The sequence below is a fragment of the Pseudorca crassidens genome, chromosome 17 (assembly GCF_039906515.1).
Source record: "Pseudorca crassidens isolate mPseCra1 chromosome 17, mPseCra1.hap1, whole genome shotgun sequence".
Classification (NCBI taxonomy): Eukaryota; Metazoa; Chordata; class Mammalia; order Artiodactyla; family Delphinidae; genus Pseudorca; species Pseudorca crassidens.
Genome location: NC_090312.1, coordinates 51681627 through 51694751, shown reverse-complemented (window position 1 = coordinate 51694751; position 13125 = coordinate 51681627). Strand labels below are relative to the sequence as shown.

Here is a 13125-nt window from a genome sequence, read left to right as displayed (position 1 = left end):
ATGTATATATGAGACTTTTCATATTCACTTTAAATTATATGGTTAATATTTTATTCCCCCAAATTATAATATAAAATAAATGTTATTCTGGAATTTTTATGCTGATGATTTTTTGTAAGTATAGAAGATTTTAATTCTATTCCAGATACATAAGATAAGGCAGCAATGCCTTGCTAGTTTGAGTGTTTTAGGAAAGAAAAAGCCCATTCAAACCACAGTTGCTCCTAGTTCACACACTTAGGCTCTGTTTGCTTAGGTTTCATTATAAGCTATGGCATCCTCAAAGAATTAGCTGTGCGCAAGGAAGAAATCTTCATTCCCTGAGAATAATCAACTGAATCACCCTGGGATAGGAAAACAGGAGTGAAACAAGGATTTGAGTACTTTCAAGCCCAGTATTAGATTTGAGGACCCTTGTCTGCCTACACTAAGGGATTTTAAACAAAAATGTATCCATTTACCTTAAGAAGTACAAAGTTTATTTAAGAGCCCCTGATTTCTTTAGAATACGATATGAGTCTCGGCATTGAACAGAAACGTGATTTTGCAACATGTGTCCATATGTGGTTCATGTACTCCACATGTGTTCTGTCAGTGGGTCCTGTGACCTCGCTGTGGATCACATGTGTTTTACATATGCTTTGTATGGTTCACATCTGTTTTAAACATTTTTTTTTCCTGACAGTAGACACTCTTGTTATATTACCATTTGCTATAATAATTAAATTCAAGGAACTGAACTTGAGAGCGTTTGTGGGGGTGGGCATTTGTTAGTTTTGATTTATATTTGGTGCTGTATTCAGTGATACCCATTATAACTGCTTATCGTATCTCTTTGTAGGCATACTGTTGCTGCGTTTAACCTCACTGAAGCCAGACTAATCCAGAGATGTTCTTAGCTTCCTGTGACTCATATGAAGGTTATCATTTTAGAAGAGACCTTGAAAACATACTCTGGATTTAGGGGGGAAAAAAAACTCTGACATTTCCAAGAGGAAAAGCTTTTTTTAAGTTTTATATTGTAGATGCAGAGCTTAAAGCATTTAAACACATACAGCAAGCAATATAATATGAATCATGTAACAAAAGTTAAATTTAAGTGAAAACCTTTTGTGGTATGTTGCAGTCACAAAAGAAGATACAAAATTAATGTGGACACCTGCTTGTTTTACTTGTATCAGGAGAAAATAAAATTCATTGTCATTTAATGAATTGCTTTCTGTTGTAGCACACTTAATTATCTCTTCCTGTAACCCCAAGAAGTATCTTTTCAAACTCACAGCTGTATCTGAATAGGGGCTACCAACTAAAGAGGTAAGCAATACTTTTTAATAATTACAGTGTATTTGTTTTCATCTGTCTTTACGGAACATTGTAAAATTAGACACCTGCCCCTTGAATAAAGCAATACCGAGCTTAATGAAGTCTGAGAAGCAGTGACTCTATTTTGTATCTTTTCTTGATGTGTGGATGTAATGCTCATTAGCGTTAATAGTTCTTGGAAATAAATGAAGAATATTGGATTGAGGCTGCCTTCTCCAAACACTAAGTAGGAACGTGTTGTCCCCCAGCCAACAAGGTACCTAATGCTCAGTTGGCCAAATGTTAAAAGAGATTTGGTGCTGTAGGCAATTAAATCCATAGTCTGCCCCTGTGGACCAGGCAGCCATAAATAAGCATTTAAAAAGAATCTCAGCCTTTAATGAAGAACAGGGGAATTTTGATCAGTAATCAGAAACAGGTTTGGAGGTACAGGGACAGTGGCATGCGTATTTTGATTTGGTGCATAGAACATGCCTTGTTTTAGAAACATTCCAAAGAATGGATCCCAGTGTACTAGTAAATGTTCAGTGGGTTTTGAAAAGTTGAAGAATTTAGAGTCAGCCATCTAGAGTAGAAAGAGGAATCCTTAATTAAAAATAAATGGTATAGAATGAAATGAGACAAAGAACAGGTACACCAGAAAAAAGGAAAATGTATGAAATACGAAGTGTAGCAATTCTAATGCTTGCAGGTGCTGCATATGAATGTGTGTATATATTTAGAAAGAACTTTTAAATAAAAACGAAAACATGCTTTTATCTTATAGTTTGTAATAACAAGCACATTAATGCAGTGTATGAAATCAACCCAGCTAATGAGGCATCAGAATTCTCAGGAGGAAACACAGTTCCATTCCCATATAGTTAAATGTACTTAAAACATACTAGAAAAACATTAAAAGCAAAGGTAGGTCAGAGGAAAAAAGTAAGAACTGGTAATGGAAGAAACACATTTAGACGGACAAAATGTATGTAGTTTAAAATACTTCATCTTGTAGTATGTAGTTTAAAATACTTCATTCATACTTCACTTACTATTCTAACTAAACTGAATAGTCAAAACTTGTCATTTTTTTCCTTCTGCTTGGAGTCAGTAATCACTCCATACATCTTATTGTGTTTGAGATTGAAATTCAGTGAGCTGTGGATTCAGAGATACAATGTAAGGCAAACAATGTCTAAATGTGGAGAGGTGGTGGAAAGTGGTACCAAGAATTGGTAAGGCTGTCCCTTTGCTTCACACCATGCAGCTGCCCATCATACTTTCAGAGATGATCTCTTATAACTCTATTGATGCCTTGTTGGATGGGGTGGACATAAAGGTATTTCTGTTATTTATCATCATGCTAACTTGTACAAGACAAATGACCAGCAGTATGTTGTCAATGTATGAAAGTCATGGGCACATCCAAAACATCATGACAATGATGAGTCTACCCCTTGGATCTTATTCCCAGAGTAACCAAATCTTGACAGTGTACCTCACTGCTTCCTTGATACTCCCACTAAGTATCTAATAGTCATCTCACATTTAAACAAATTCACAGTGAGATTTCTGATTCTCTCTGATTCCCCAAACCCCACCCATCCCACAATTTTGCCAGCTCATTAAAGTCAACTCCATCCTCCCTTATACTCATACCAAAAACACTGCAGTTGTCCATAACCTCCTTGTTTCTCTCAAACCCATATCCAGTCTATGAACAAACACCCTTGTTTCTGTCCCTAAGGACTGTATACTCAGAATACAAATTCTTTTACCATCTTAATCATTACTATCCTCATCCAAGATATTATCATTTCTTGCCTGGATTATTGCAACAGCCTTCTAATTGCATTGGCTCTTGCCCTCTTTCAATCTATTTGCAACACATCAAAGACACTTTTTGTAAACCATGTTTGATGATATTTCTCTACTCCAGTTCTTCAATGCTCTCAATGCGCTGAGAGTAAAAGCCACATTTCTTACAAAAGCCTGCATGATCCCATGTCTTGGAGCTTCACAATCATTCTTCTTTCCTCATTTTGCTCTAGACATACTGGCTTCTGCAATGCCCTACACACCAAGCATGACTTTGCTACAGGGTATTTGCACTTACTGTTATTTTTCCTTCAAACACTCAGGGCTCAAATACGCCCATGGATTATTCGCTCTCTTCCTGTAGGTCTCTTCTCAAATGTTAACTCATTGGAAAACTGACACTCCCTAACTTTTGCAGTTTTTCTTTGTAGCATGTAACTTCACCTGATACAGCATTCATACATCCACAGTACCTACCATAGTTTCAGGCACATAGTATTTATTCATTAAACTTTTATCAAATGAGTTAATTCCCTCATCACAAGTGGAGAAAAATAAAGCCCTGGAAATCTTATCAAGTCTCAGCTTGTCACAGAAAACTACAGACTAAAGAGGTAGAAAGTAGTGTCCATAAAACACAACATCAAAGAGAAGAGCTTTAGCTATTTGTTCTCAGGACTGTCCAGAGGCTGTTGAAGGACACTCAGTGGAAAAACAGACATCAGACATTCTTCATACGCTTCCTCTGTGCTAGTGATTTTTTTTCCTGAACACATAGAAGATTCAAACTTTATGAGGTAAAGACTACCGTCATCTCCTTTTCAATAGTGACCAAGGACTTCCAAGGTACAGAAATATTAAATAACTTGTCCAAGGCACTTGGTCAGAAAGTGTCAGAGTTGGCATTGAAACTAAGGCAAGCAGGCTTAGGACCTTCTCTCTTAAATACTGTGATATATTTCATTGAATACTTTTGTGGTCAAGAGGACTCACACATTTCTCACTTCTGACTTAATAGAATTTCTGGAATTTCAAATCTAAGTAATTCGGAAATTATTGTGACTCTGCCCGCTAGGCCCTGGCACCACCCAGGATTCTGTAATGCTGTAAAACTCACAATATGTGATGGGACAGACACCTCTATATCTTTTTTTCTTATTGAAGTACATTTGATTTACAATGTTGTGTTAGTTTCAGGTGTACAGCAAAGTGATTCAGTTATACATATATCTATATCTATATCTATATCTATATCTATATCTATATATATTTTAGATTCTTTTCCCTTATAGGTTATTACAAAATATTGAGTAGAGTTTCCTGTGTTATACAGTAGGTCCTTTTTGGTAATCTATTTTACATATAGTAGTGTGTATATATTAATCCCAAACTCCTAATTTATCTCTCCTCCCAATGCTAAATAGATCAAGTCATGGACAGTCAACTTTAAAAAGATATTATTCTCAATAGGATGATTATACCCTTAGGCTATGAGCTTAAATGTCTTTGCGTAATCCATTTGTTGTAGAGTAAGACCAGGCCCATTTGTAAAGTTTTGACTTTAACCACTTTCAAATTAGAACTATTGCATTTCGAGAAATTCTGTGATTTACATCTTATACATTTTATAAGCCCAATAGAATATCCCATAGAATTAAGACACTTAATATTTATATGAGAGGTATAGATTTTTTACTCCTATAGTATTCAATATGCTGTAATATTAGTTTGTATTCACAGGTATATGTCGGTGTGGACAAATACCACAGATGCACGCTCACACACACACACACACAGTAGACACACATGCTTGCATTTCTCCTTGGAAATATCTGACAATGCATACAAGGTTAGATAATGTGTTTGCCATTGGAGTTTGGCCTTTGTGCTTGAAAATATATTTATTAGCTATGAGAAAAATTCCTGAATTCAACTTAAGAAAAGAAAAATCTCTTTAATTTTAGTTTATTCTCCCTTACTCTTAAAGATGGAAGACAAATGAAAGTTTATAGCATGATTTTCCCTATGACTAAACTGAGGTACAGAAAATTTCAATGGCTGTGCAAAAGGTATACTGTTACTAAGCAGCAAAGAAAGAACTTGATAGTTGGCGTGTTGCTTCCCAGTCTGTTGCTTTGTGAATGTGCAGATCAAGAGAGCAGAGACAAGTATTTATCTTAAATAACCAAGCCGCAGGCTTCTTAGAAACAGATAAAGGTTCTTTATGGCTCCCAGGGGTCCTTTGTGTCACTATTATCGTGTCACATTATTTCTGACCCTTCTTTAATTTACTTAATTTTTTGTATCTCTTTTTATATAAAATGAAACACTGACATTTCAAAAAATGATTGTATCAAATGATAGTATGTTTTGAATATAAATGTATATGTACAGACAGATAAATAGATAGACAAATAGATCTCATTATTTCTACTACATTGATAGACATTTAATATTCAAACTCAGAATCGACGTATCTGGGGAGAGGTGAGTCCAGGGGTAAACAGATGAAAATAAGCAGCCCTTTCCTTTTCACATCAAAAGTAGAAAAATCCAGTCTTTTCTCCTAATTTTTTTCTTGTTCTTTTGACAGCAGTCCATTTCCCATTATTTCAGGGCTGGTTGTTATACTAGTCTTTATTTTTTATATTCATAAACTCAGCTTTTATACTTTTCTCATAGAAAACACTTCACTCTGCTTCTTTTGTGGATTAACATTTAAAACAAAAGATGAACAAAGTAGGAAGTAGGCTCGTTTATACGCGATCCGTCCCAGTGTATTGGTGAGTATTCTAAGCTCTGAAGAGCTTTTAAGAAATATAAGCTCTTAATGCTAAGATCGCTATTGTGTTAACAAATACTTTTCTATAAACTCAAACTCCCCAGCTGTATGAAACATCACTTTATTTATTTTTTGGTTTTAAAAAAATTTATTGCAGTCAAGACATCTATCTTTTAAGATGATGCATTTTGAATACATAGTTGGGTTAAGCCTTATTACTTTGGTCTAATAAACAGAGAGATGAAAATTGAGCTGCTGGATGAAGCCCTAAAACTCTGACATTTGTGTCACTTGCCTCAGCCACCTGGTTGCCTACAAAGAGATCCTGACCTTTGTCACAAAAGCATTGCTGTGGGGATTAAATAACGAATAGCTGCAAGTGATTTTGAAGGGCAACTTGGGATGACTTTTGGGTGTTAGTTTACCCTGGGTGCCCAAAGAACAATCCAGTGCACTTGTACTGTGGCGTCAGACTTGACTCCTAGCAGGTAACCAATATGCTTTATTTTGATTATAGTAGGAGGCCAGGATTAATAACAATACTCACTTAAGGATGAAATTATATTCAGTCCAAATAATGGATGAACTTACAATTCTGGACTTTTCTTATTGTTCTCTTTCAAAGTAAAAAAGAGTTAGAGAAAGCCAAAAGATGTTCATTATTTTTTTTTAATTTTTATTTTACAAATGCCCAAGCAAAAGATTATTTTCTTGGGCTAGGGTTTTGTTATATTTTTTTCTTTAAAATGTGAAGAGCAAGTGCCTTATTAAATTAATTGAAAAGGCTGATGCAGTTTTTCAGTGTAGACTCCATAAGGTTTTGTCAGCAGATTGGGTATGAGTTATTGTATATGCAAAATGATATGGACAACTAATTATTTGAATGGTAAATATCAGTCAAATAATGAAACTGCTTTAAAATATACATCTTAAAATTTAAATAAATTTATTCACACCAGTATTTTTTTTTATCTTCAATTGTAAGAGAAATTTGTTAACAGTGATTTATCCATTTTGTTGGAATATATTTGCCATACTTATTCTTGAAATAGGTTTCCATTATTCACAAGTAAAGATAATCCTGTAAATTCCCCACTGCCCATCCCCCCAGCCCAGGTTCTCATTATCTCACACCTGGGCTATTGTCTATTTCTCACCAATCTCTCCCCTTCCAATTCTTCCTAGACAACATATCCACTCTGTCTTTTATCATCCCATTTATGTGACCTCTCCCATTTTCTAGAGGATAGAGTTCAAAGCCCATATTCTTGCCGTGAAACCATTCTACATGCTCCCTTTCTTTATCCTCCTAATTTTATCTTTGCTTTTATTTTTCTACATAAAACTTTTACTCCAGCCAAATGACTTTATTAATTAGTCCTCTTGTCCATTAATTCAATAACTATCTACTTATTATCCACTCCATGTAAGATTGTGTTTCTTGTGTCTGTGATGATTCTGAAGGATGCAAGGCAGCAGCTCTCTGACCTGCTCAGCTATGAACATGCTCTCTCCAGTCAGGAGTTATTCACCTGCTCCTTTCCTAGTTTCACTTGAAGACTTCCCTGGAACATTCTAGTCTTAATGATCAGGCCTCTTCTACATATATAAAGACTGCATCACTATATCAGTACATTTGCTCTATCAGTTAATCCACAGAAAGACAGGAGCTTATGTTTGTTTCTAGCCTATGAAGGCCCTTTACAGTATCCTTCATATAATACAATCTTAATAATTATTGATTGAGAGGAAACATAAGGAAGTAAAAGAGAATATGTTTTAAGTCGGACACAAGCGTGAATCCTGTTTGTGCTCCTGTCTAGCTGTGCTTAGGCAATTTTATTTAATCCTTCTGAGTGATTTTTCCTCATTTAGTAATGGGCATGATAACTACGCCATAGGGAGCTCTGAATGCTAAATAGTTAATCACCTTTTCTCTTGATGATGAAGAGGAACTAAAATTAGAACTTGTGAATTTATTCTTTGGATAATCATTTTTTCCAAGGAAAGATTACAAAAGAATCATAATCCATTCCTGCCACAATCAAACATGAATTGTCTTTCTGGTTTATGTATATGTTTAATATTTACATATGTGTGATTGCATTATGGCTGATTTTCTTTGAAAATCAGAAGGTCTGGTTTTAATATTTGTCCATAAATAGAAGAAACAAATTTCTACTTGCAAGTGTCATTAAGCATAGTTTTCAAGAGACTGAAGATTTGTCTGTTTTAATCATAATTGCCTAGTAACAAACTTCATAGCAGAATATTAATGAGTTCAGATAATATCTAACTATTTCAATGGCTCCATTTGTGGTGTAGACAGCTAACATCACTCAGGAAGAAGTGGGTCTACTTATCTGGATTGTGGAGCAGCATTTCCACTGCATATGCCATAGCCCAGTCCTCCAGGTTTTAGAAACCATAGGTCCTGACACCTTGCAGCTCTCAGCAAAGGAAACTGTCACCATAGGAAATTAAAGTGCCAACCCCTCAACCAGAGAGAACCGTCATGGTGGTTAGTTCTGCAAGCCACCTAGCTATTTCCTGAGCTTTTATAAGGAATGGTACCTTGAGACCGCAAACATGGTAGACACTTAGCATCCTTCTCTAGGGCCTGAAGCATCACAGTGTCTGAGGGTTGTGCGAGCAACTTAGGGACTTGTAAAAGGTTCTCAAAAATGCAGAAGATATAGATGCCTATGAGAGAAATCATTAGCAAATTCACTATTTTTCTCACCTCAGAAGGGGAACCAACTTGGACAATTATGAAAAACAAACAAAAGAATAACATTTTAGATTTGGGTAAGATACAAATTAAGCAGTTGATCGAGTGCAATCATTATGACTATCTCTTATTTGCTTTCTTCTTTTTTGTTGTTTTTAACAAGTCTTTAAAAAAAATTGTGGCGAGATGTATATAACATAAAGTTTGCACATGGTTGTGCAAGTCACCACTATCCATCTCCAGATTTCTTTTCAGCGTCCCGTCTTGTACCCGGTCAACAATATTTCTCCCTTCTTCCCTCCTGATTCCAACCTCTGCAAACCATTCTCCTTCCTTCTGCTCTATGCATTTGACAGCTCTAGGTACCTCATGTACTGGCTTTCTTTTCTTCACCTTTCACTCCTAAACATATACATTTTTCAATGTGTTGTCTTTGGGAATGTGGACTTACTTACAAACCATTTGCTAAGAAGTGCTGCAGCGCAGTGAGAACTCCTATGCTGGTGGTTTGATCTGTGCCGGTGGTTGATCAGCCCAGCTTGCTACTGCCTCTGCGGAGGGTGGCTTGGTGGGCCGGCCTCGTGAGCGGCTCCTCAGGTTTACTTTGAGAGACTGTATGTGACCCTGCTGAGGCAACCTTTGGACCACAGATGCCCATGCAAAAACTTTTACCATTAGAGTGTAATGGAAAGCAGATTTTAACATTCAGGGAAAATGTGATTTCAGAAATATTAAAGATCTTTATGTGGAAAAGGCATCTTTTTAACTGAGTCCCCACAGGAAACACATTTCCCCTTGGGTGTTATGTAACATAAGCATGGTTCGGGCTTTGAGATAGAGTTCAGGCAATTTAATGGGGGACAAGCAACAAACTCAAGCTATCCAGACTTGAACTTGAAAGAAATACAGACGGAAAAAATATAAAATGATCAAAATTTATACAAGATTGCTCTGATCAGGAAATCAGTTCATCAAAAGCAATGGTTTGCAGAGTATTTATAAGTCCATAATTTGAAATATTCCTTTCTCCATAAGCTGCCTTTTAATACTTCATTGAATGATAAATCAAGGCAGAATACTATACGTAATAAATTCCTACAACTGACTAATCCTTTCATAATTATTTGTGTGTATAGAGAATAATGTACTGCTCTGCAGAGAATACCAGGTTTGAATTTACTTAAATTACCTTATTAACATAAAAATTGGAAAAATATGTATTCATTTGTCTTTGGACCATCTCTTGGTGTTATTATCTCTAGCAATAATAATCATAATATTGTATACACTACTCATAATTAAATCACTTTTTTCTTTTCATTTTTAAAATGCTGAAGGTTTTGCACACTCATTTCTAAATATACAGATGTCAGGGCTAAGGTACTACAAAGTCATTAAAACTGAATTTTTATGCATTGATCTAGCAGGAAGCAGTTTCCCCTGATGTCAGTGAAAGAAAATTACTGTTTTTTTCTCTGTGACCCTTCCCAGAGAAATAAACTGGCATTTGTATATTGTAAACAGCCAAACAGCATCTTTTAAATATAAAACTTTACAGTCAAGTGCCAGTAGTTAGATCTGATATGAATTTTCTGATGAGCATTATGGTATAATGTGTAAAATGCCAGGAAAACAAAGACTTATAGGAAGAGAATTCCTCAAGGGAAACCAAGCTCCAAACCTGTCAATCAAAACCTCAGGCACATTTCTATCCCTATATCCAGCCAGTGGTATTGCTACTGAGCGAGAAAGAATATAAAATCTGAATAACTGCACGGCACACAGTTGACCTTTGTTACGACCTCTGGCTTTGCATGTAAACAATGTCTTCACAGGGGAGGAATCATCAGTTTGGAGGCAGAGAATTTGAAGAAACATCTTTGCCAAACATTTGCCTATGCCTATTTCCCATCATTCCTCATATATCCTGAATGGTCTTAGAGTTATAAGTATCAGTTAACTGCTATAGTACCTGCTTTGTACGTCACGTCCACTCTAAAATAAAAAGCGTTCGTAATTTTTTTAATCTTTATCCTTATCTTTCTCTCTTTTTTTTGAATTTAATTTTGACTGTAATGATCATGCCTAAAAATATCGATAATATTTTCATGAAATATTGAAGAAATACATGTCTTTCTCACAGACAGGCTAACATTGCAGTTCCTATTGGTGAGAAATTTGGGGTCCTATTATGACAACCAAGCAGGGTTTGCACCTATCTGTCGCTTATCTTTCCAGCTGCAATGATTTTCTCATGGTTGCAAGCACAACAATGTATTTTTTTAAACATCTTTATTGGAGTACAATTGCTTTACAATGGTGTGTTAATTTCTGCTTTATAACAAAGTGAAGCAGCTATACATATACATATATCCGCATATCTCCTCCCTCTTGCATCTCCCTCCCACACTCCCTATCCCACCCTGTAGGTAGACAAAAAGCAGCGAACTGAACTATCTCCCTGTGCTATGTGGCTGTTTCCCACTAGTTATCTATTTTACATTTGGTAGTGTATATATGTCCATGCCACTCTCTCACTTCATCCCAGCTTACTCTTCCCCCTCCCCGTGTCCTCAAGTCCATTCTCTACATCTGCGACTTTATTCCTATCCTGCCCCTAAGTTCGTCAAAACCATTTTTTTTTTTTTAGATTCCATATATATGTGTTAGCATACGCTATTTGTTATTCTCCTTCTGACTTGCTTCACTCTGTATGACAGACTCTAGGTCCATCTACCTCACTACAAATAACTCAATTTCATTTCTTTTTATGGCCCAGTAATATTCCATTGTATACATGTGCCACATCTTCTTTATCCATTCATCTGTCAATGGACACTTAGTTTGCTTCCATGTCCTGGCTACTGTAAATAGAGCTGCAATGAACATTGTGGTACATGACTCTTTTTGAATTATGGTTTTCTCAGGGTATATGCCCAGTAGTGGGATTGCTGGGTCATATGGTAGTACTATTTTTAGTTTTTGAAGGACGCTCCATACTGTTCTCCATAGTGGCTGTATCAATTTACACTCCCACCAGCAGTGCAAGAGAGTTTCCTTTTCTCCACACCCTCTCCAGCATTTATTGTTTCTAGATTTTTTCATGATGGCCATTCTGACTGGTGTGAGATGATACCTCATTGTAGTTTTGATTTGCATTTCTCTAATGATTAGTGATGTTGAGTATCCTTTCATTTATTTGTTGGCAATCTGTATATCTTCTTTGGATAAATGTCTCTTTAGGTCTTCTGCCCATTTTTTGATTGGGTTGTTTGTTTTTTTGATACTGAGCTGCATGAGCTGCTTGTAAATTTTGGAGATTAATCCTTTGTCGGTTGCTTCGTTTTCAAATATTTTCTCCCATCCTGAGCATTGGCTTTTCGTCTTGTTTATGGTTTCCTTTGCTGTGCCTAAGCTTTAAAGTTTCATTAGGTCCCATTTATTTTTGTTTTTATTTCCATTTCTCTAGGAGGTGGGTCAAAAAGGATCTTGCTGTGATTTATGTCATAGAGTGTTCTGCCTATGTTTTCCTATAAGAGTTGTATAGTATCTGGCCTTACAGTTAAGTCTTTAATCCATTTTGAGTTTATTATGTTGTATGGCATTAGGTATTGTTCTAATTTCATTCTTTTACATGTAGCTGTCCAGTTTTCCCAGCACCACTTATTGAAGAGGCTATCTCTTCTCCATTGTATATTCTCACCTCCTTTATCAAAGATAAGGTGACCATATGTACGTGGGTTTATGTCTGAGCTTTCTATGCTGTTCCATTGATCTATATTTCCGTTTTTGTGCCAGTACCATACTGTCTTGATTACTGTAGCTTTGTAGCATAGTCTGAAGTCAGCCAGCCTGATTCCTCCAGCTTTGTTTTCCTTTCTGAAAAATTGCTTTGGCTATTCGGGGTCTTTTGTGTTTCTATACAAATTGTGAATTTTTTTGTTCTAATTCTGTGAAAAATGCCATTGGTAGTTTGATGGGGATTTCATTGAATCTGTAGATTGCTTGAGGTAGTAGAGTCATTTTCACAATGTTGATTCTTCCAATCCAAGAACACAGTATATCTCTCCATCTGCATGTATCATCTTTAATTTCTTTCAGCAGTGTCTTCTAGTTTTCTGCATACAGGTCTTTTGTATCCCTAGGTAGGTTTATTCCTAGGTATTTTACTCTTTTTGTTGCAATGGTAAATGGGAGTGTTTCCTTAATTTCTCTTTCAGATTTTTCATCATTAGGGTATAGGAATGCAAGAGATTTCTGTGTGTTAATTTTGTATCCTGCTAATTTACAAAATTCATTGATTAGCTCTAGTAGTTTTTTGGTAGCATCCTTAGGAATCTCTTTGTATAGTATCATGTCATCTGCAAACAGTGAGAGTTTTACTTCTTCTTTTCTGATTTGGTTTCCTTTTATTTCTTTTTCTTCTCTGATTGCTGTGGCTAAAATTCCAAAACTACGTTGAATAATAGTAGTGAGAGTGGGCAATTTT

General features: G+C 35.8%; 1 long non-coding RNA gene across 5 annotated transcripts in view; it reads left to right on the top strand.

Annotated features, from left to right (window-relative positions):
• The window catches only part of LOC137210234 (uncharacterized), a 106803-nt gene that overhangs the window by 87630 nt on the left and 6048 nt on the right, over positions 1-13125 (top strand). For 3 of the 5 annotated variants that reach the window (XR_010936392.1, XR_010936389.1, XR_010936393.1), the window contains one exon: positions 842-1420. This is a non-coding gene — a long non-coding RNA (uncharacterized lncRNA). Of the gene's footprint in view, positions 1-841; positions 1421-5805; positions 5907-13125 lie in introns of those variants that run through there. The other 2 variants (XR_010936391.1, XR_010936390.1) reach the window with 2 other exon arrangements.